The following is a 23,194-nucleotide window of genomic DNA, read 5'->3' as shown; positions in this document are numbered from 1 at the left end:
TTGTCTTCATACATCTTCTGGAGCCATATTTCTCTAATGTTGAGTTGTAACATTGTGGGCCATTAAAACAATTTCCTAAGTTTTGGTTAGCTTGAAGAAAAGAGATAGAAAAAATAAAATAGAGGATATCAGAGTGTATCATGCATAACAATAGTAAATAATGCTTTATGAATTATTTTTTATCCTGATACAGCTATCTACCATATTGAAACAATGTTTTATTTTTATTTTTTATGGAGAGTGTTCAAAAAAGTTGGAAAGACATTGTAGGAAACCACTTACCACTTTGTAAGTCTCTCTCTCTCAATTTGACTGAACTCTGTGGGGGAAAGAGCCCAGTCTTCTTACAGCCTTATTACATTTGAATCCTCAGCATGTAGCTCCTGATGTGGATCAGGTAAGCAAGAAATGTTTGTGGGAAAAGATGGTGGGAGGGAGAGAAATCATAGAAAGTGGGATGTTACAAGCAAGCAGCACTTAGTACACTGAAAGTTGGCCTCTGGGGAGTCATGAGTGATTAACCAAGCATTGGGGTTCTCTGCATTGTGATTGGAGGGTAAGTACAGGGCAACTCCAGAAATAAATAGATTTTGCAATTGCTGTACGACAGAATGAAATAATACCTACACATCAAATCAAAGGAAAGTCTTCTTAATGTCTGGTCCTGTATTGGTTGTTATAAGAAACTGACCTTTTGTTTTATAATACCAATTCTATTTGGTTTGAAAAATAAATAAATAAATATTAAGTCATTGTTACTTGCTTCATATCTAATTTATTGATGTAAAATTTTGTCCTCTGTGCCAATGTGCATCTCTGATTTGTAGATAACTTCTTTATTCTCGGTAATAATTAACAGCCTTAGGAGAAAGAAGTCTGTGCTTAAATGGAATGCTTGATCTCAGAAAATGGAAAGAATTTCAAGACTCTGATTACTTTATGACAAAGACATTTTACTACCAGGAAAAATGGTAAAAAGCTTTTACTTTGATTTAGTCCTTGTTTTTCAATTCTTCCATTAAATTCAAATTTTATGTAATAGACCGTAAATATCCATTTTTAAAATTTAATATTTTTTACATAAAATATTTATTTCCTATGTCTTTGAACTGGAATAGAATTTGTGCATGCTGTGTTTTAATTTAAAATACCATCATGACCATAATCTGAACATGTAGAAAAATATTTCTAGACCTCTTTGTTTAGTTTACTATTTTATTAAGAACTTTTCTAAACAAAATGTTCTTATTTTTACAAGTTTCTCAAAACAGAAGGGTAAAATTTTATAAGCTCTGAATATAAGAGGGCTTTGATAATGTTTTGATTAAGGAAGGAAAGAGGGAAGAAATTAAAAAAGGAAAAAAGAGGGTAAGAAAGGAAACTAAAGAAAGGAGTTAAGGGAAGAATAATGAAAAAAATGTATTTAACATCTACGTCTTGCTATAAGGTTAGATTCCCACTTCTTCCAACTTTTTCTCCCTTTTTTCTTTCAGATTATGGTCATAATGATATTTTAAACCAAACAACATTAATAATAATAATAAAGTTTTACCTGGAAACAGAAATAGAAAACACCATAAAAAAGCATGGTCCTGCAGCCACACAGTTCAATCCTATGAAGGTATTCAAATTAAATTCTAGAGTATCAAAACCTTTTTTAAAATCAAATTATAGAGCAAACTACTCTTTAAAAAACAGATTAGACCAGGCGCGGTGGCTTACGCCTGTAATCCCAGCACTTTGGGAGGCTGAGGCAGGTAGATCATGAGGTCAGGAGATCAAGACCCATCCTGGCCAACATGGTGAAACCTCATCTCTACTAAAATTCAAAAAATTAGCAGAGCGTGGTGGCACATGCCTGTAGTCCCAGCTACTCGGGGGGCTGAGGCAGGGGAATTGGCTGAACTTGAGAGGTGGAGGTTGCAGTGAGCCGAGATTGCGCCACTGCGCTCCAACCTGGCGACAGAGCAAGAGTCTCAAAAACAAAAAACAAAACAAAACAAAACAAAATAAAAAAAAAAAAACAGATTATATGTAGCCACATGCCCAGCAGAGGTGACAATGTGGCGTATACTTGCAGTAAAGTACAAATGTGTTGGGGAAAGAAAATTGTATTTTCATAGATTGTTTCTAAGAAGAACATTATTTTCTCTTGGCCAAAAACCCTGAAGGCAGGAAGGGAAACGGAGTGAACTGCATGCGGAGATGAAATAGGAGTGGGAAGTTTCAGACAAATAAAAAGCTGAAATCCCTTTCCACTCTCCCTCCTCACACACATTTTCTATATGGTTACTAAATTCATAACATGTTTGGCACACTGATTAGCATATGGTAGCACTCAATGAATGTTAGATATTATATTGAATGGATTGAAACTGATGGAGTTGAGGCAACACTCTTGAAGAGATACATAAATGTGGGAAGCTGACCAACAGTATCCAAAAGACATCCACATCCTAATCCCTGTTATCTGGCAGAGGGAAATTAAGGTTCCACATGGAATTATAGTTGCTAATCTGCTTTTTTTTTTCAATGAAAAGAATATCTTATATTATCCAGGTAGGCCCAATGTAATCACAAGGGTCTTAAAAGTGAAAGAGGAAAGCTGAAGAGAAGGTCAAGGTGACGTGATGTGAGATAGACTTAATGCAATTTTGCTTACTTGGAAGTTGGAGAAAATGGCTAGGAGCTGAAGAATGCGAGCTTGGTCTAGAAGCTGGAAAAGGCCAGTGAATGGATGGATTCTCTTATAGTGGCTCCAGAAAGCAACACAAGCCTGCTGAAATCCTGATTTTAGCCCATTAGGACCTGTACCAGACTTTTGATCTGCAGAACTGTAAGATAACACACTCCATGTGAATTTAAGCCACTGACTGCGTTAAATTTTCACAGCAATAAAAAACTAATATAACGAGTAAGCAAACTTACAGGGATCTGCAGAAATGATTTTGCTAGTGATGTTTAGGAAAAGTGCAAACAGATCTCAGAGGAGATTGTGAAGATCTCATTTAATGGTTTACATTCTTTTTTTTTTTTTTTTTTGAGGTGGTGTTTCACTCTTGTTCCCCAGGCTGGAGTGCAATGGCACAATCTTGGCTCACTGCAACCTCTGCCTCCCAGGTTCAAGCAATTCTCCTGCCTCAGCCTCCCAAGTAGCTGGGATTACAGACGCTGGCCACCACGCCTGACTAATTTTTTGTATTTTTAGTAGAGACGGGGTTTCACTGTGTTAGCCAGGCTGGTCTCGAACACCGGACCTCAGGTTATCTGCCTGCCTTGGCCTTCCAAAATGCTGGAATTACAGGCATGAACCACCATGCCTGGCCCTTCCTTGGACTTTTCATCATTGCAAAGAACAAAGACTCACAGAAATTTAAGCACTATGGGCAGGGAATGCTTTAAATATATAGAAAGCAATATGGGAGGCAGAAAATCATGGGAATTCTAGAGCAGCAAATGTGAGCATCTAGGTCCTTCAAACCGAAAGATCTGGACCTTTGGAGGAGGAGTTTATCGACCTTCATTTTAAGGTCCTCTATTTAAAAGGCAGGTGCTCTCAGTCTCTCATTCTTTTAGTGTGTCTTCTAACTTCTTGCATAACCACTTTTTTGACTCTACTTTTCCATTGCCCAGCTTTTGATTACGTTTAAGTCTGAGATGCTCTGGTCATAATCCCAAATCATAACCTCTTATTAATGTGAGACCTATTTTATTTACCATCTACTTTATGCTAGTCACAAGAAGCTGGGATGAAATGATTAACAATATGAAAACATCTCAAGCCTCTTGAAACTTATTTTTTGAAAGGATGATTCCAAAATAAAAACTAAATACACCTATTTAATGGCGGAGCTTTTTGAGCAGGTGGGTTGATGATAGTGCCATTTACTGAGCTGAGGTGGGAAAGATTATTGGAGCTTAAGGAGATTAAAGATTATTGAGGCTCAGATTAAAGAGATTAAAGATTAAAGAGGTTTGAAGGTAGAAATGAAGAGTCTCATTTTTGGCATATTAACTTGGAAATGCCTATTTGACATGCAAGGGGAAATGTTAAATAGTCAGTTGGCTACGTGGATACCAGCTGACTGATGTCTCCATATTTCCCAATTTAAATTTATAAGCAGAAGCTTTTTTCTTTTAAATCTACTGAAAAATCCCCTTATCAGTTTACATCCTAGCTTCCTTTGGGTCAGATCAACAATCATGATTCACATGTTCCCCACTTCTTGATTTCACTCCACAGGAACTAATATTTCCTTTACAGGCAGATACATTTGGGTTCAAATACTGTTGCCTTTAGGAATTTAAATGTATTGTAGGACTCTAAGTTCAGTTTTCCCACCTTTAAAGATGTCTAGTAATACCCACCTGCAGAGATTTTGTGGGAATTAAATGAAGTAGGTATACAGAACTGCCTAACTTGAATATAGAATTTCATTCATATTAAGTGATTAATGTGATCATACACATTACCATTTTAATCTTTTAATCTTTACCACTACAATGAAAATACCTTGCTCTAGCTGTCAGATATTTGGCCTTGATTAACTAGAATGTGTATGAATTTGGAGAATTAACAGGGTTTCTGAAATTCTAATTGAACAATATATCAGACACAGAAGAAATAGTTCACAAACATAATTTTAAGGTAATTATAGGTACTAGATGCAGTCTCTGGTCAGGCCACCATTCTCTTTAGATGCCTAATGGATGATTATATTATTGCTATTATTATTATTGGCTCATCTGACCTTTTCTCCTTTCTAAGGAGCATCTCAGTTTTATTTTGTGGACTTACATTTTCCCCTTTGAACATATCTTCATGACACTGTAATCCAGTAGTCACATCCCTTAAGCCAGGCAACTTGACTCTCCCTCTATGGAATATCAATTTTAAACAGGGGACTAATACACTTAAAAAGATTGATGTTTATCCGTACCAGAAGTTGCATGCTAACTAGACTCTTCTTGCTAGAAAACCTTGCTCATAGTTTTTACTTTCTAGTCCTGGGGTGTAAGTCTTGGTCTCTGTGCACTTCCAAATCTGATGCATTAGTATGCCCTGTTGACCTGTGGGTTCCCAAAATGCTCCCAGTAAGTTTCTTTTCATATAAATTAGTTAGAATGGGATCTCTAGCTTGCAAAGAAAGAGTCTCAACTGATACAAAATGTTACTGTAAACATCATCTTAATTGTGTCAGTCCCTTTGAGACATGAGGCTTGACTGAATGCAGGTAGACTTCCTTGGTGCTGAAAGTTGAGGCAGAAGTTTCTTATCTGAGGGATGCCAGAATTCAAGGGGTTGAGAAAGGAAAATCTATGCAGAAAAGGCAAAGGAATATGGGAAAGAAGTTCAGAGAGTCATCAAATTAAATTTGGCCACAAATGGATGTCAAAGCCAGGATTATGGTGGTGGAAATTTGAGTCCAAGAAGAGCTCAAATCAGTCCGGGACAATGGAGCAAGCATGAAAGGGAAGGAGGGTGGAAATGGGAATCTTGGAATTGAGATTAGAGGTTTTGCTGAGCTTCCCTCCTATGGCCTATGAACTGTGTAGGGAAGAGGGCTAGGATAGCTACCCCTCTCTTAAAGTGTTCAGACAAACAGTATCTGCTAAGAGGTGAAAAACTAGAACTTTGTTTCATCCAAGTGTGTCTGTATCGATCTTTCCCCACACCTTTATTGTCACAGGTTCTTTGCTGGAGGACAGGTTGGGCTTATTTCTCTTTATTATGACAACTTTGCATTTCATCTGCTTCAAGGTATATATTTTGAGTTTTTATGCACATTTGACTTTATTTTAATTGGTGTTACAATGCACTTACCATAACCCCAGTTATCAATGGAACTTTCAGTGTCACTTGTATTACTTCTATCTTTAGCTATAATATTTTGGAACAAAATAATATTTTCCTTTTTAATACTAGAAAATGTCCTTCCCTACTTTTGTAATGTCCATAGACTATAATAAAAGAGTGCTCTAATATACAACATAATGTTTGCTCAGTGTCAAAGATGCTGTCAGTTAAATTTAGAAATTTTTATTTAGCTTTCCCACAAGGCCCCCCTCCACCCCATACCCAGCGATGTTTTTTGTTCATTTACAAGTCTGGGCATTGGTAGACCTTCTCTATCATGTAGACAGTATGAAAATTCCCAGCAAAGTTTAAGTTTTTGTGGGGATGGGGCGGGGGAAATTTCAAAATAAAGGTGGGTCTTTCTCAGAATTTCTAGATAGGTCAGTATTAAGAACATACTTTATAATATTTTCTTCTATAAAATATAGGACTTTAAAACTTAACAGATGGCACCAGAAACCTTTCCCTTCATACTTAGCAAGGGGATTTTTCCAAGTTCCTCCTTACATTCCGAGGCAGAAAATGAAACAGCAGGTAGTGACAATAATGCATTTCTAGACACTGTGCATCTACATGTGATTTAACTACAAATATGTATCTTTGGCATGGAATCACTTCCTCTGAATATAATAGAACCCAGCAAAATCCCACCTTTAATGTAATTGTATGCATGAATTTTTGAATGCTATTCTTTCAAATGAGTATGTAAATAAAAACTGATGTGAGAATCTTTAAAAATCCATGTTAGCTTCTGCAATCCACATAGAGCTTTCTACAGGCTGACACAATTTTAGGGTAATACACAAGTAAATTTAAGCTATTTGGAGCCTATAGAGATTATATCAGAGGATATCTGCAGAATGTCAGCGTTTTTGAAAGAGGTAGGATATGAATGGTATTTAGAAAGAAAAGCTTGATAAAGATCTTTTGTACTATTGTATAGAATTGTTTCAGAGAAATATTATCTTTTGTTTGCTATTAAGCTTTGTCAGATGCGAATCCCAAAAGCATATTGATTTGTTGTCAGTAAGTTGCATATGCTGGATGGATCTGTTTATAGAACTATTGTAGGAAGCTGATTTCATTCTGCCTGTGTGGGGCAGATAGCAGTAGAAAAAAAGATCCGATTTACCTCCACTATACCGTTGACAAGTAATTTCTTCATGCATTTTGGATTTGATTCATAAATAAAGTATAGAGGAAGCCAGCTCATAAATCTAAGGATAGGTTTGAACTATTTTGTTGTGACATACTCTGCAAATTATTTTCTTTCTTCATTTTCACTGCTAATGCTTAATGGATAGGATGTGTTCTTCAGTCTGTCTCAAGATATGAGATACTAGTCATGTTTAATTTATTAGCAGCTAATTTTACTCCCTTTACTCCAAATTTGATTATCTAAAGAATCAGAATGGAAGCTGACATATGGTTTCTCTGCAGTACTGATTGAACATCTGCAATTTATGCATTATTTTAAATTTATCAAGTAAATTGCTTACATAAGTAAGACAATGTTTTATCTTTATTCAATTAGGTTGACTTGAATCTCTACGCTTTTATTCTAAGATGTACAATGTGCTCTGTTGTACAAAAAAAAAAAGAAGAACCAGTGGGCAAAAAAAAAAAAAAGTTTTCTTGAGTTTTGAACTCAGATGCAAATACTTAAAAGGGAAGCTATCATTCTTTGGAAGGGAAGACATGCTTCAGTGGAGAGAAAAATGAGGAGGAAGAAATTTAGAGCTGTAACTCTGGCTTTATGGAAGTATGTACCTACTAGGAGAGCAGCAAAAATGTTATCTGTCTCCTTCTTCTCCTCCTCTTCCTCCTTCTCCAGAGAAAAATGAAGGTTTCCTTGAGCATTTTACCAGGTGATCAATCATATGTGCATGTCTATTTAATTCAGGAATTGGATTAGGTATGAATCACAAGAAAAATTTGCCTGGAATTGTATGACTTCCCTTATTTCATTCATTGTGAGTTTCTCCAGGGATCCTGGGTCTTCATTTAAGACTAAGTGTCTAAAATTCTCCTTTGTAAAGATGCATCCAAACCTGATTGATTGCACTTATTAACAATCTGAAATTCTTTACGTTGTGTGATTTCTGAAAGTCTTTTTCTCATCAAATTTTTCCTATGACTTTCTTTTACAGATACCATAAATTCTTATAGGTGATATACTCGAATAAAATTCCAAACTGTGGTGCTCATGTTTCAGAGTCTTTGGGCTTCAAAATATCCATTTAAAAACTGACAGCACCATTATCCCAGTTCTTCTGCGTTATATCCTGTGGAACATCTTTTATTCTATCTACTTGACTACCCCCTTGTAGATAATAAGCACTGAAACTTTTTTTTTGGTCAAATAGTATCAAATTTGCTATATTTTCCTTGGGATTTTATAAACTTTCAGATTTACTTCTTAACACAGAGTGCCAACCTATGTACCAGACACTGTTCTAGGCACAGAAATATAGATGTGAACAAAAATATGCACTCTTTAAGCTTATATGTGTGCATCAGGTGGGACAGGGAAGGGCAGACAATACTAAGTCAACAAATAAATGAACAAAGTGATTTCTAATAGTGATAAGTGCCAAGAAAGAAACCTGGGCAATTTTCAGAGTGTGATAGGACTAGGTAGTTAAGGAAGGCTCATTGGAGAAGGTGTTATGTGAGCTAAGATATCACTGTTACAAAAAAGCTGAGGATGTAAAAATCTGAGGAAGGACATTCACCCAGAATGAGGGGCAACTGCAAAACCTGTGGAAGAAATAAATTCTTTGTGTCTGAGGAGTGTAAAGAAAGTCAGTATGAATAACGTATAGGAAACAAATGACACAGTGGCAAGAAGAAGGTTGTAGGGCACATTCAGGTCAGATCATATTGGTCTTGTAGGCCCTGCGTGATTTTGTTTAAGGAGCCATCTATGATTCTAGGTGTGCTGGTATTCCACTGGTTGGTGTAAGCCAGGGAGTGACAGGATCAGATCATTCATTCAGGCTTCTCTGTGCAGGATGAATATGAATAAGGGAGCTTGACTCAATGAGTTCCTAAGTGCAAGCAAAGAAACCAGCTTTGGCTGGTTTAAGCAGAAAGTTATATTTTTTGGTCAGCATATTGATTAACCCAGAAAATTGCCAGGAAGGTTGGGGAAACAGACTGAAACACAATGAGAATTACATCACCCAGCTGGTAGACCAGGCTGCAGCTGAGGTCTCACCCAGTTCTGCACACCTAGAGGCCCTGCGGTATTCTGTCTCTGGATATTGACTCCTCCCCAGAGATGTTCTAGTCTCTCTACTTCTGTGGGTCACTAGCTTTGGACTCAATGTCCTGGGAGTTGTCTTTGGTTTCTGAAGTTCTGCAAGAATAAAAGCTATAGAAATGTGCATCCTGTAATTTCAGCTCCTAGAGCAGGAAGCAAGTTTTCACGGCACATGCTATAAGTGTAAGAAAGATTTCATAAGCTACACATATAATAAGGTGACATATATTCACTATAGCAGCTTGTGCAGTGGTTTAGTGGAGTAACCATTTGGCTTGGAATAGCCTGGTGGTAGTAGTGAGAGAGATCTTGAGATTCTAAATTATTTGAAGGTAGAGATTTCTTTTGCCTGGATAAGGAGGATGAAAAGAGAAAGGAAGAACTGAGTGAAATTCTTATGTTTGGGAATTGAGAGCCTGGGTGGATGGTGGGAACACTGAGAATGGGGGAGATGAGGTAGAAGGTGGGTGTGTGTTTGGCCACATAATCAATGCTCTTTTGGTTATGTTATATTTTATATAGCCGTTAGACATTTAAGTGGTGATGCCAAGTTCAATTAATTCTAAAATTTAAGGGCAAAGTCAAGGGTAGAGATATAAATATGGCTTCAGAGGCATCTTGTCCCTTTTTCCAATAAGACATTATGTTTATTCCTGCCATTTGAGACTCTTAAGAATTTGCTTTAATGGTATCAATTATCTTCCTACTTAACTTAATAACTTTAAATAGCTATGCTAAATAGTATGTAATATGAAGTAGAAACTCATCTACTGAGCTTTCATGGCACCCTGTAGTATTTTTTCATTTTTTTCAATTGCTTTATTTATTTCAAATGGATTTATTTAATGGGTAAAATATATGTATTTATCATGTACAACATCGTGTTTTGAAGTTCATGTACATTGTGGAATGGTTAAATCATGCTAGTTAACAAATGCATTACCTCACATGGTTGTCATTTTTGTAGTGAGAGCACATATTATCTACTCTCTTAGCATTTTTCAGACATATTCATATTCATATGTTATTTTCCATTGCTTCCTAACACACAGATAAGTGCTTCTGTGATTAGGCCAGCTTTGTCACTCGATGTCCCGTAGGCCTGATCCAATTTTTGTTGTTGTTGTTATTTCCCCAAACTGGAAACATTATAGAAGAATGTTTAAGAGAATTTTGGAGTATGACAGACCAGAGGTGGCTCCTGGACAATACCAGATATTGGCTGTATAATCTAGGGATTCATTAAACCTTTCTAGTCCTCATTTGTAAAATGAAGATAATAAGACCTATTCCATGGGGATGTGGTGAGAATTAAATGAGAGAGTGTTCATAAACACTTGGCACACATTGAGGTACTCAGTACATGGTAACTATTTTTGCTAGCCATTCCCTTACCTTTCCAAATACAAAAAAAAAAATCATCCTTCAAGCAAAAATTTATCCTTCAAGTCCAAACTCATGAAGCTCCTTGAAGTCTTCCTCAGCTGGTCAAGGCTGTAATTGAAAGCAGTAGCTGTCCCTCCAAAGGTTTGTTGAAAGAATGACAAAAGTTTGTAAATATCCAAAAACAAAATGCAAGGAACAGTCAGCCCTCTGAGGTTGAGGCTGGAAGTCAAGTCTAAGAGGATCCCCTTGCCTTGCCACAGGACTGTGAAGTCTTGGAGTCTTTTATCCCTGCTTCTATCTGTGCATCTGTGCCACCCAACTAGATAGATGCCATCTAATTTCTCTGTGCTCGCCTAGTTTCTCTGCTTACAAAAGACTTCTCTGCTTCCCTTAATTTCCTGTTGCATATGCTTCTGGCTTGTTCTGATTTATTTCCACTATAGCACCATGTGAGTTTACAGGTCACATGAACTGTGACTCTTAATTTACATGTCTGTGACCTTCATTTAAATTTTCCAGAGACAAAACGTTTGGCTTAAAGTGTTTATGATTCCTTTTGGGTCAGATGTCCAGCTGTAACCTGGGTGCAAAATGAGGCTGCGTGTATTAGGCTTACACCATTATAGAAGTTGTAGGCAGAACAATTTAAGCTAGCTAGAGTGGTTTTTGGGTACAGAAGGTAAAATAATTTGTTGTCGGGGTAATTTGTTTATAAAGAGTAGAAGGCCACTCAAACTAGCTCGGGTAATAAGGGATTTAACTGGAAGGATCCACGGGGAACATAAAAATGTAGGACATAAAATACAGCTGGGTCACATAGGAATTGGAAAATTGTCAGGAAAATTGCCTCTCTCTGTCTTAACCTGACTTTGCAGATCTCTATTTTTCTCTCTGCAGACTGGATGTGTTTACACATTTAGTACTATTAATTGCTTGTTCGACATAGGCAAAGAATTTGTCCAGGCACAGTTCTAGGTTTTCTCTGCTTATTTATGGAAGCAAATCTTTATAATTCTGCTTACCTTGATTCTATCTCCATTGATTTACTTAATTGTAACATTGCAGTGTCCAGGGCTTAGTCTTTCCATCTGTTTTTTTTTTTTCTTCCCTTTATACTAATTCCGTTAGTGATCTCATCCAGTCTCATGGCTATAAATTCTATGTATATGCTGACAACCACAAATTCATATCTCTAGCCTGGTCCTCTTCCCTGAACTCCAGACCCATATCCAGCTACCTGCTTAATATCTCTGCTTGCATTTATAATTGGCAGCTCAAACTTAACATGTCCAATATATGACCCCTGATTTCACCTCCCTTTCTAAACTTGTTCTGATCACAGCCTGTCTCCTCTCAGTTGATAGTAACTTTTATTTTTCCAGTGGCTGAGGCCCAAACCCTTGATGTTATCTTTGACTCCTTCCTTTGTCTCATACCTTATCTGAAGTCAGCAATTCCTGTAGGCTCTACCTTTAAAATATATCCACGATCCAACTACTCCTCATTGCCTCCATCACTACCAGGCCACTATCATTTTGACTTGAATAAATGCACTGAATGTCTAGTTTCCCAACAGTCTATTCTCAATAGATTTTTCATAGTGATCCTTGTAACAAATAATTAAGACTGTCGACTCCTCTGCTCAAAACCCAACTTTGGCATCCCTTCTCATGAAGAATAGAAGCCAATGGTCTTATAATCCCCGCTAAAGCCCACAAGCTCTACCCCCTGCCCGTTTACTTCCAACTTTGTTACTATCACTCTGGTTCATTCTTCTCTTGCTGCACTGACTTCTTTGTTGGTCCTTTAGCCAGCTAGATGAGACCATGCCTCAGGGCATTGTCACTTACTTTTTCTTCTGCCTGAAAATTCCTTTCCTAAGATGTTTATGTGCTTCTCTTCTTCAACTCCTCTAACTTTTACTTAAATATTACCTTTTCTGTGAGGCTTTCCCTTACCGTCTTAGTTAAACGTGTAAGCTCTCCACCTTGCTCTTCCTGTTCTTGCTCTCTGTTTTAATCCATAGCACTTATCTCAGTCTGAAATGATACCTGTCTTATGATTGATTCATTCTCCCCCTCCAGAAGAAAGTAAAGTCCGAGATTTCTGACTGTTCCATTCATTGCTGTGTCCTCAGTATCTAGAAAAGTACCTGGTCATTAGCAGCAGTCAATAATATATACTGAAGTAATGAGTGCATTGATGAATGAGCAAGGAAATAGGAAGTTGTCATGATTTTGTTTGGTTGCTATGTAGAGTATCCATGGAGGAGAGATCATCTTTCTTATATAACTAGAATTTGAAAAGCATTTCACGTTTTCTATTTCATATAACCTATTGTATGTGGTACATGATATTCTCCCCGTTTATCAATGAGGACACAAATGCAGAGAGTGAAAGCAACATGACTGAAATAGAGCTGTCACTTCAACCAAGTTATATCTCTTTTCATCGTCGGTGCTCCTTCTATTAAGACATGCTGCAGAATTATAATTTCTATCCTCCTCCCTACACATAACATTTCTGTTTCTCAAGTGATAGTGAGCACCTTCACTTCTCTTTTCATTGCAGAAACAGCATTGGAAAAAGACATAGAGTTTTGCTGCTTTTTTTTTTTGGTACATAATGTGAAGAAATATATTTTCACAAAAGATAGTGGACTTTGGAGTAAAGTCTTCCATTACTGGAGCTATTGCATTCCACCTCTGACAGTCATTAGTGACCCTTTGCCCTTCTTTCCAGATAGTTCTCATCAGGCCCTTCTGACTTCTGTTCTCCACAGCCTTCCTCCCTTCCCAGCTGAGCCATTTCCTGCTTAAAAGCCCAATCCATTCTTAGGTTCTTGCATCGTGAAGGCAATATTTCCGCCTAATGTTTCCGAGAATGGTAGTTGCAGGTTTTCTAAAAATTTCTTCTGTTCCCCACATTGTCTCTCCTTTCTACAAGATTATTCCTTTTTTCCCTCTTTGGTTTCTATCTCTAATCTTACAAAGTTTTCTCTGTTCTTGTTTGCTTGTTTATTCATATTACAGAGTAAAAGGAAGCATTGGTTGCCTGGTAGGCCTTAAGCATGAAGGCATATCAATGAGTAAACCCACTTCCAAGTGTGAATATCTGGTTTCCTCTTGGTCTCTCCATCTAAGTTTCTGGTTTGGTTGTTGCATTTTGCAAGCTGAAAGTGCTGAGGAGGCCAGAAATCTCATTATTCAGTCTGTAGACTTCCCTTAATCCCTAGTTTGTGGTACAGCACATCAGCTCTCCTTGATGTGTGTCTCCAGGTCTGCAGGACTAATTACTTCATGCACAGAGAGGGCAGTGGAGTTAATCAGTCCTCTGCTTTCAGCTTCCCTGCTCTCCCACAGACACCCATTTCACCTGCTTCAAAAGTACATGTCTCCGATTCCTGAGTCCTTCTGAGATTCTGTGGCCCAAACATAACAAATTAACTCTTGCAGTATTCTCCCCAGACAGGCACGTAGATGAGAACTTTCTGCATTCTTGTGAGTCATTTACCACCCAGAGCAACATGACAAATAGTGTTTAGGTGTCCAGGCTCTGGGGATAAACTGCCTTGGTTCAAATCTTGACTGCCACTTATGAAGTAAATGATCTTGGATAACTTCTTCAGCCTTTCAGTGCCTTCCTCACCCATCAATTGTAGATAATAATATTGCCTGACTTATAGGGCTAGTACAACAATTAAAGTACTTACAAAAATATCCAGCAGGTAATAAGTGCTAGAAAAATGTTTGGATTTATTAGATACTTGTAGGCTTTCCAAAATTTGCTGATATCAATCAGTTACTGTTGTCCTCTCTTCTATTCTTTTGTCTTTGTGGATTTAAAGAGTTGTTCCTCTTCCCTTCTTGTCAATTTAGTAATGTTTTGGGAGGGTGTTGAGTGAAATGCACACCTTTAATATCTTATGATTACCTCTAGCTCAGTAATGAAACTCCCCCAAATTGATGTACCATAAGTGATACATCTCCTTATGTATCACTATGGTAACTGAATACCCATTTTGGTAATCTGTCTGGTACTCGAGTGCCTCTAGAAGATGGCTTCCCTTCCATTCGCCTTCCTAGGCACCTGGGTCCTACTACTGAACTCCAGCCAGAAATCTGCTTAGATTTCTGTAAATCTCATATGCCTGGAGTAACCTTCACCATGCCCAATTCAAAGATACATTATTACTTTTGTATGTTGGAATTTTCCATGACTGTGGCTTGGCCTCAGCAATTCTAGTCACAGTGTTCTTGTTGACTGGGACCAAATTTCTTTTCTTTTTTTTTTTTCATCTTTGGATCCTCCCCAGATTTTAACTGGACCATGCACAGGTGGACTCAACTTCCTTTTTGTTTTTTCTTTCTTTTGATTTCCAAATTCTCCCAGCCATGGATGGTGGCTGACATCTGTAATCCCAGCAATTTGGGAGATTGAGGTGGGAGGATTGCTTGAGCCCAGGAGTTTGAGATCAGCCTGGGCAGCATAGCTAGGCCCCATTTCCCCCCTCCCCAAAAAAAAAAGAAAGAAAAAAAAAGTTTAAGTCAGATTCTCACTTCTCATTTACACTTTTATCTTTTTTCTCTAATTCCTTTCCTTCTGTGAAAGTTAAAATTGTACTTTTAATAAAAGCTTTTAATCCTATGAATTGATAGCAATAAGATGACAGATGTATATTAAATCCACTGGAAATAAGTTTGAGTGGCTATATACATGTGAAATGATAATCAATGCATTATTGTTTGGGGAGATATGATTGTCTTTCCCATTACTAGAATATGAGGCATTTTTAATTTGTTATTGTACATTAACAAAACATTCCAATTTCACCCTAGTTGCACATTAAACTTCCTATTCCAAAAACAGAAACAATAATATATTTTTATTCATAGTTTACTATAGTGAAAATGTCATTTTCATAACCACTTTCCTATGCCACTATTGTCATTACTATCAAATTAAGAAATATAAATATTTATTTAGAGATTGCTATGAATATGAAGGGTTTAAGATTGTACTATATTTACTCTTTCCTCTCACAAGCTTTTGGGAGAAATAGTCATTTTGAAGTGGATGAAAATGACCTCAAGATTACAGAGCTCATCTAAAATATTTAGTAATGTAAGCTGCTGTGTGCTGGAAAACAGAAATTATCTTTACAGAAGCCAGAAGCATTGTAAACAGTGGAATTGAGACTACTAGGCCTGGAGTGGGAAATGTCCCTTGCTAAATCGTCAACTACTAATTAAAATAAACTGCATTTTTTCCTTTATATGACTTTTTTTTTTTTTTTTTTGAGATGGAGTCTTGCCCTGTCACCTAGCCTGGAATGTAGTGGCGTGATGTTAGCTCACTGCAACCTCCACTTCCTAGGTCAAGAAATCCTTGTGCCTCAGCCTCCTGAGTAGCTGGGACTATAGGTGTGTGCCACCACAACCAGCTAATTTTTGTATGTTTAGTAGAGATGTTTAGTAGAACACGTTTCATCTTGTTGGCCTGGCTGGTCTCGAACTTCTGACCTCATGATCCACCCGCCTCAGCCTCTCAAAGTGTTAGGATTACTGCCATGAGCCACCATGCCCGACTTAAACTGCATTTTTATTTGCTTGTTCATTTTTGGTTACAAGTGTGTATACTACTGTGCTATGTTTATTCTTTCTGTGAGGGAGCAGGTGTCTTAATCACTGTACCGGGATCAGCAGAATTTCCCTTATAGAGCTCTAATAAAGCAGAAATCAACTTCTAGGAACACATCTCATGGAAGGAAGGAGGGAAGCAGGGAAAGAAGATAGAAAGGAAAGAAAGGAGGGAGGAAGAAAGGAAGGAAGGATGGAAAAATTTGCTTGAACTAGTTCCTATTCCAATATTCCTTGCCTCCAGTACTGATTTACTGTTTGCTAATGTCATGCATACTCATTTAGACTACAGTCTTAAAAAGATTGCCATCTAAATACAGAGAATCATGTAGGAAGTCAAATAGGAGAGTATTGCTTCTAATTTGAGTTTAGGCCCATTATTGGCTTTGTAAATGCTCAGTCAAAATTACTGAGTACAGCTATCTGGAGACTTAAAATTTTGTAACACTTTTAAAGTAAAAATAGATATATTACAATGAAGATAGGAATTCATCGTGTTTTAATTTTATTATCTGACTGATACTGGAGAGGCATGGTTATCTTTGTGAATTTGTATATTATACTCCATTGTACTACAACAACTCAATAACTCCATAATTTTATTGTTATACTATTATTTTGTTGTGGAAATTAAAAGGTCAAAAGTAGATAATTCAAATATTCATATTATTTCCTCTATATATTTTTGTTTGCTTGTTTAGAAACGTGTTTCTTTCAATTCTAGAGAAACAAATGACTTCTTTAAAAAATAATTCTTTGCAAACCATTTGATAGGAAACCATTTTGGCATTTAGTAAGCCTGTAGAATTATGGGCTTAGGATGCTTTCTATTTTGTTAATAAACTTGAAAATGTTTTGAAAAATAATACTTTTTAAGACATCATAGATGGCACAAACAAATGGAAACACATACCATGCTCATGGATGGGAAGAATCAATAATGTGAAAATGTCCATACTGCCCAAAGCAATCTACAGATTCAAAACAATTTCCATAAAAATACTACCATCATTCTTCATGGAACTAGAAAACACAAATCTAAAATTTATATGGAGCCAAAAAAGAGCCCACATAACCAAAGCAATACTAAGCAAAAAGAACAAATCTGGAGGCATCACATTACTTAACTTCAAATTATACTACAAGGCTATAGTTACCCAAACAGCATGGCACTGGTATAAAAATAGGCATGCAGACCAATGAAACAGGATAGAGAACCCATAAATAAAGCCAAATACTTACAGCCAACTAATCTTCAACAAAGCTTACAAAAGCATAAATTGGGAAAAGGGCACTTTATTCAATAAATGATACTAGGAAAACCGGCAGGGCACATACATGTAGAAGAATGAAACTCGATCCTCATCTCTCACCTTATGAAAAAATCAACTCAAGATGGATCAAAGATGTAAATCTAAAACCTGAAACCATAAAAATTCTAGAAGATAACATAAAAAAACTCTTCTAGACATTGGCTTAGGCAAAGAATTAATGACTAAGACCCCAACAAAACCAAAAATAAGTAAATGGGACCTAATTAAGCTAAAAATCTTCTGCACAGCAAAAGAAATATTCAGCAGAGTAAACGGACAACCCACAGAGGGGGAGAAAATATTCACAAACTGTGCATCTGACAAAGGACTGATATCCAGAATCTATAAGGAACTCAAACAAATCAGCAAGTAAAAACCAAATAATTCCATCAAAAAATGAGCAAAGGGGATGAGTAGGCAATTCTCAAAAGAAGATACACAAATGGCCATCAGACATATGAAAAGATGCTCATCATCACTAATTCTCAGGGAAATGCAAATTAAAACCACAATGAGATACCATCTTACTTCTCTAAGAATGGCCATAATTAAAAAATTGAAAAACAGTAGATGTTGGCATAGATGTGGTGAAAAGGGAACACTTTTATACTGCTGGTGGGAATATGAATTAGTGCAACCATTATGAAGAACAACATGGAGATTCCTTAACGGACTCAAAGTAGAACTACCATTTGATCCAGGAATCTCACTACTAGGTATCTACCTAGAGGAAAAGAAGTCATTATATGAAAAAGACACATGCACATGCATGTTTATAGCAACACAATTCACAATTGCAAAGATAGGAAATCAAATTATGTGCCCATCAACTAAGGAGTGGATAAAAAAGTAGTGTTATATATATATAAATATACCATGAGATACTACTGAGCCATTAAATGGAACAAAATAATATATTTTTCAGCAACTTGGATGGAGCTGGAGGCCATTATTCTAAGTGAAGTAACTCAGGAATGGAAAACCAAATATTGTATGTTCTAACTTATTTGGGGGCTAAGCTATGAGGATGCAAAGGTATAAGAGTGATATAATGGACTTTGGAATCTTAAGGGGCAAGGCTGGAAGTGGATGAGGGATACAAGACTGCATATTGGACATAGTGTACTTGGCTTGGGTGATGGCTGCACTAAAACCTCAGAAATCGCCACTACAGAAGTTATCCATGTAACCAAAAACCACCTGTACCCAAAAAACTATTGAAATATTAAAAAATTTAAAAACAATACTTTTAAAGATTTTTTTCAAAAAAGTCTCACATCAAAACGTTGTATCAGCCTCTCCCTGTCAAACATGCCAGGCTCATGAGTTCTGCAGGTCCAAGGTATGAATGTCCGCCTCCCTGAGTCTCACTGGTCTACTAAGCCAGTTACAGATGATACCAGAGCAGCTTAGTTCTAGCATTTTGTCAAAATGACTATAGCTTCCCAGTAAATTTGTAAAGTGTGGTAGATGGAAGGAGACACCTTCCTGTATATGTATGTATGTGTGTGTGTATATATATATATATATATATATATATATATATATATATATATATAAAACACTACTTTTACCTGAGTTTACTAAGACTCAGAAGAGACAAACCAAAGAGCCCTAAATGTTTTTCCTATTTTGAAGATTGATTTGAATGCCATAAAATATGCAGAGTTCAGAGTTATTTAGAGCACAGTGACTTTGGAGGCAAGCAATGCTGTGAGTTCCATCCCTCGGTGAGTTTTATAGTTCCACTCTTAGTAACTATGTGCCCAATTTCATCCGTAACTCTAGCTCAGAGTTTGCTAATCAGTGGCCCACAGGTCAGATCTAACCCTTAGTGTTTCATTTAGACCACCTTTTCAGATGTTTATTGTTGCTAACATGCAATGGAAACATCTCTGTTTCTAATTTTACTTAAGAAATCAGAAGCTCTGTCTGAGTGATATGCACACGCCCCATCTGGGACCAATCGGCTGGAGCAAAGTGGCTGCTGCTCCCTTCTGATGGCTCTTCGTGACACCACCCTCCTCCCTCAGCCCACACATCTTGAATCTGTGAACCTGCCTGGGACATGTATCATTTGGCAACCTTGCTTTAGATCTAGGGCAGCTCTTAGCCTACATAGCATCATTTTATTATTTAGAAAAAGTGACCCTGGCTGCCCCATGCAGGACATAAACTGCATTTCAGCCTCCTCTCACTACTTCAGCCAAGAGTCCTTTTTAGCAGACAAACTGCCCAAGTTTATGCAGCATATACAACCAAAGCCAACATATCTAGACAAAATGGAGGTCCTTCTTGAATTCTGAGGTTGAGTGAGCCAGTAGAGATGAATCAGCACAAGTTAATCATCGTGTCTTGGAAGAAAAGACCAAAAAAGAAAAAAAAAAACCCACAAAACTGGAAGTCTACTGCTTTGTTTTAAAGGGACGACAACATTACTGGACCACACAGGCACATTTAATTTATGTTGTATCAGTAAAGCTTTTGTAAAGATTTCCCTTAATGTTACCACTTTTCAAAGTTCAAATCCAGTTCTTTCTTTTATAAATTTGAGCTTTTTCACAAATAACTAAACCTGAGTATTGTGGAGTGACTCATATGCTGATGGATCGGGCTTCCTTTTTAAAATAAGCACTCTATAGAGACATTTGAAAACCAAATTCATAAAACAAGGCTCATTTTGTCATGTGTGGGCATTCATAAATGTCATAGCTAGGAAAGGAGAGAAGAAGAATTTCCTTTTTCAATTGTTAAGCACTGCCTAGGAGTCTCTCCACATGCAGTGGCATTGTGATGAAGTTGTACAAAACCTTTCTAGCTTTACCCCAATGACTGCTTTAATAAGGACACTTGAGATAGGCTTGAAGGAAACACACCATGCCTGTGCTTTGCTTACTGATGGTTCTACACAAAAGCCTGATATTGATCTGGCATCAGAGGGGGTTTCTGAAAATGCTGGAGATGACGTTCTGTTAAAGATATATTGGTAGAGTTATTTAGAAAGAAAATAATTAGGTCTAGTTTTCTGTGGTAACTAATCCATAAATACTTTTGGATGGAAAAGCTTAGCATTCTGAAGCACTGGGCAAAGTTCCTTGTGTATTAGAGGCAGGGGATCAAGGGCAGATATTTACAAGATCCTTTAGGTTGTCACATCCTCAAGCTGCACAGCATGAGGACTATTTGTAAGCCAGAGTTATTCTTGCAGCAAACATTCAAGACTGCTAAGAAGGAGCAGTCTGTGGTTTGTCAAGTGTGCATTATTCTAGGTGACCCTGGGTTAGATTTGCCCAGATCATATGCAAGAATATGGGAGAAAGTGTAGGCAGAAAAAATTTGTTTGTTCTGTGGTGGTTCTGTACTAAACTTACAGTCAGACAATTAGACAGTTGAATGTGCTTCATATTCTTATGATTATTATTATTTTACTAATTTCATTATCTCAATTCTCCTCAGAAGTAAATACAACAGTTAAGCTACCTGGGGTCTCAATAAGCCACATCATTGACTCCGAGGCTCTAAGACGCAGCAGCAGTGGAGGATGAAGCCCAGTGAAGGTGTACTGAGTAGTTTTCCATTTTAACATGCCTCCCACACTCTCAACTCAATATTTCACAGATTGGGGTTGACAAGCAAAGTTGTCTGAAGAATGCAGCCTGATAGTCACATATTATCTGTCAAGGTAAAAACTCCCTTAGGGTTTTGGGAAGAAGAATCTTTTCAACCTGACATTTAAAAACACTGCAGGTTTCAGCCTGTCTACTATCCCCCATTGCAGAGACCAGTCTCCAAATGCTATACCATATGATAGCACCCCACAAATACAAGACAGAACAAAGATGCATCTGACACTGTTTGAGTCCCTCTCCTCAAACAGTCCTGGATATCACAGGCAGAAAGAAAGCAACCTAATTTTCTGTTAAATCAAGTGCCCTCATTAACACAGCTTGATTCACATTGCATCAAGTCAGTACTGATGGAACTGTCTATGATAGTCAGGAATACTTAATTACTGAGGAACAAATCACTGTTTATTGTTAGTGTACCATTTTAAATATTTCCAGAGCTTGGCCAACTGTGTTTGGATGTTATCTGATAATAGAATATATATTTAAAAAATATACCTCTTCTGCCAGTGAAAATAATGATTATCCCTGGAAGGGTAAATTATTATAAAATTCCTGTGAAGGATGAGGCTATGAATTAAATTTATTTATTTGTTCCCATGCAGCCTTAATGTATCCCACCTTCAATATGGACCATCACCTTTCTCTGTGTCTGTGTCATCTCAGAAAAAAAGCTCTGGAATTCAGCATCATAAAAGTAGATATCTTCAATCTAGGCCCTCTCCCTCAGATTGATTTATGTAGTTATGGTATCATCCTTGCTGGGATTTCCCAAATCCATTTTTCCTCTGTATATCAGAGTCTTCTTCCTTTAATAATAAGTTCTGTAACTTTTCCTGCCTGCTTTTTTCATACGTCTCTTTTTAATGTTAGTCCAGTCTCTTGTTAACTCATGATTGGATTACTGAATTCTTTTAAATGTATTTCTGTTTTCAGGATTTTCTATCTTTGAGATTCTATTTTTACTGTAGCCCAAGGTATATATAGTCACTATGTTGATTCCAGGTATCATAACACTTGACTATTGGACATTTGGCATTGATCAGATCAAATATAATACCTATCTTCAGATTTCCAGTCACTTTAGCTTATTGCTTTCTTTCTTTTCTTACTGCATTTGTTTTCTTCTGTGTTGGTTGTCATGACGTCCCTCCAGGTAAGCTAACACTTCCATTCCTTTCATATGGCACCGCTGCTGAAACTACATCCAAGTTTTCTATGCCTCAGAAAGCCTAGAAACTGATTGTTCTCCCCCTTTTCTATTTCTCGTTTCCCTTCTTTATCCGCCTCCCCCCAGCTGTCTCAATGAATATTTAATGGTGGTGCTTCACAAAGATGATATCAAGAACAATCTTGCAATGGATGAATAAAAAACGGATGAATAAAAAATGGCAACAAGGAGCTTACATAACCAATATACTTGCTGGCTTTCTCTTGCTTACAAATAACATGTGATCCTCCACTTCATTCCCCCAACCATCTGCCAAAGTTATAGTCCCAGGTTTGCTGATTTAAGAGTTCACTCTTTTGTAATTTCCCCTAATAATTCATGGTAAAAACAATGTTCTATATTCAAAATCATGCTTTTACTACAGTGAATGCCATATTATATGGAGTTGGTACCACATCTCTAATAATTAATTTTAGCTTCAAGGTAATTAAAGATGGTTTAAAGTACAAGTTGGAAAATTGATATTTCATATCATTTCCCTGGGTCAGTGAAGAGAAACAGGCCCAGCTGCTGCCTGAATGGGATTACCTTTCAGCCAACACACATGTGGCTATTTGGGGATGAGGTTAGAGCTCAGTTAATATTCAGAGAGGTTATCCCACCACAAATGTAAACTGATGCTCTACTGAAGTCATTTACAAGAGAACCATCAACACTCTAGCAGGAACACCCACCTCAAGGGGACGGGGTGGGGAGTTGTATTAAGGTGGAGGTTTGTGTGGGGGCTTGAAGGATGAGAGGAGATTTCCTCAGAGGACGTGGTGGGCATTTCCAAAAAGGGGATGATGTGTACTAAAGCAAAGCAGCTGGAATAAGGTAAGGATATTTAGGGAACTGCAAGTTCAGGGAGGTAGAGACATATGTTTTTAAGGAGGAA

The 23,194-nt window shown here is 37.2% G+C and overlaps 1 long non-coding RNA gene across 1 annotated transcript in view; it reads left to right on the top strand.

The window, feature by feature from the left end:
- Window positions 1-6,667: 6,667 nt before the first annotated feature.
- Window positions 6,668-23,194, top strand: part of LOC129532977 (uncharacterized) — a 107,237-nt gene continuing 90,710 nt past the window's right edge. The window contains exon 1 of the long non-coding RNA XR_008678965.2: window positions 6,668-6,738. This is a non-coding gene — a long non-coding RNA (uncharacterized lncRNA). The remainder of the gene's footprint in view (window positions 6,739-23,194) is intronic.

The sequence above is a fragment of the Gorilla gorilla genome, chromosome 3, assembly GCF_029281585.2.
Source record: "Gorilla gorilla gorilla isolate KB3781 chromosome 3, NHGRI_mGorGor1-v2.1_pri, whole genome shotgun sequence".
NCBI lineage: Eukaryota > Metazoa > Chordata > Mammalia > Primates > Hominidae > Gorilla > Gorilla gorilla.
The sequence above is the reverse complement of the archived record's forward strand: the minus strand, read 5'-3'. Positions and strand labels throughout refer to the sequence as shown.